The sequence below is a fragment of the Phyllostomus hastatus genome, unplaced genomic scaffold (genome assembly GCF_019186645.2).
Source record: "Phyllostomus hastatus isolate PE091 unplaced genomic scaffold, TTU_PhHast_1.1 phas_contig_1, whole genome shotgun sequence".
In the NCBI taxonomy this organism is placed as follows: Eukaryota; Metazoa; Chordata; class Mammalia; order Chiroptera; family Phyllostomidae; genus Phyllostomus; species Phyllostomus hastatus.
Genome location: NW_025333498.1, coordinates 41,442,802 through 41,444,933, shown reverse-complemented (window position 1 = coordinate 41,444,933; position 2,132 = coordinate 41,442,802).

Below are 2,132 nucleotides of genomic sequence, written 5' to 3'. Positions count from 1 at the left end.
CCCCTTTATCCCTTCTCTGCCCTGCAATCTCTAACCCTCCAGTACTCCCCCTACCCCCTTAGTTCATGTCCATGGGTCGTACATATAAGTTCTTTGGCTTCTCTGTTTTCTATAGTACTCTTAACCTCCCCTTGTATATTTTATGCCTACCATTTATGCTTCTTATTCCTTGTACTTTTCTCCCCCATTCCTCCCCTCCCCCTCCCCACTGAAAACCCTGGATATGATCTACATTTCTCTAGTTCTATTCCTGTTCTAGCTGTTTGCTTAATCTTTGTTTTTGTTTTTTTTTAGGTTCAGTTGTTGATAGTTGTGTTTCTTGTCATTTTACTGTTCATATTTTTTATCTTCTTTTTTTAGATAAGTCCCTTTAACATCTCATATAATAAGGGCTTGGCGATGAGGAACTTCTTTCACTTGACTTTATCTGAGAAGCACTTTATCTGCCCTTCCATTCTAAATGAAAGCTTTGCTGGATAGAGCAACCTTGGATCCTTGCCTTTCATGACTTGGAATACTTTTTTCCAGCCCCTTCTTGCCTGTTAGGTCTCTTTTGAGAAATCAGCTGACAGTCTGATGGGAACTCCTTTGTAGGTGACTGTCTCCTTTTCTCTTGCTCTTCTAGGATTATCTCCTTCATTTTAATCTTGGATAATGTAAATTATGATGTGCCTTGGTGTGTTCCTCCTTGGGTCCAACTTCTTTGGAACGCTCTGAGCTTCCTGTACTTCCTGGAAACCCATTTTCGTTGCCAGATTGGGGAAGGTCTCCTTTATTATTTGTTCAAATAACTTTTCCACTTGTTACTCTTCTTTTACTTCTGGTATCCCCTATAATTTGGATGTTTGAACATTTACAGATGTCTTGGAGGTTCCTAAGCCTCTCCTCATTTTTTAAAATTCTTGTTTCTTCATTCTTTTCTGGTTGGATGTTTCTTTCTTCCTTCTGGTCCATACCGTTGATTTGAATCTCAGTTTTCTTCCCATCACTATTGGTTTCCTGTACATTTTCCTTTATTTTACTCAGCATAGCCTTTATATTTTCATCTAATTTGCAGCCAAATTCAACCAATTTTATAAGCATCCGGATTACCAGTGTTTTGAACTGTGCATCTGATAGGTTGGCTATCTCTTCATCACTTAGTTGTATTTTTTCTGAAGCTTTGATCTGTTCTTTCGTTTGGGCCATATTTTTTTTATCTTGACATACCTATTACATAGTGAGGGGCAGAGCCTCAGGTATTCACCTGGGCAGGGTAACCCAGATCACTGTGTTTTGATGCTATATGTGGGGGAGGAGTCAGAGAGTGTACAGTGGCACTTGCTCCACTCTCTGCTGAACTTCAGTTACTTCCTCTCCTTCCTACAGGCAATTTGGGCCATTCCAGTTCTGATTCCCCGGTGGGTGGGTTTGTGTGTGTTCTCAGACCCTGTGGATCTCTCCAAGAAACTCTTCTGTGAGGTTGAGAATTTCTGTTGCTGCTGCCTCAACCCCCACAGGTGTTTTCAATTGGTAGTTTGAGGCTTTATTTCCTCGAGCTGGGGCCCTAAGTTGCACAGTCCATCCTGCTCCCCAGTAGTTTCTCCAAGTTTCTCTGCACACAAATGTGGGACCCCCTAGCCCACAATCCACTGCCTCACCAGGTCACTTGCTGCTGCCTTGCTGGCCAGTTGCACCTTTGCGTGCTCTGCTCCACAATCTGCCCCCTCACTGGGTCCACCAGTCACTGCCTTGTTGCAAGTCCTCTCCCCCGAGCTGCCTGTCTCTGTCCCTCCTACCAATCCGGATGGATGTGTCTTTTTTAACTCCTTGGTTGATGGGCTTCCATACAGTTCAATTTTCTGTCAGTTCTGGTTGTTTTTTTTATTTTAAATTGTTCTTCTTTGGCTGTGTGAAGAGGCGCAGTGTGTCTACCTATGCCTCCATCTTGGCAGAAAGTCTGTCAGGTAATCTCTAATTCAACTCTTTAAATGATTACATATCATGAAATCTGAACTGATCATTTTGTGTCAGTATATGCATGGATAGAGTGGCTGCCATGACTGAATGGCTTTCTGGTTTCACTGCTTGAGTCAAAGAGGTCAATTCTGAATGTGAGTCTATGCACTGTGTCACCCACAGAGAAATGCTGG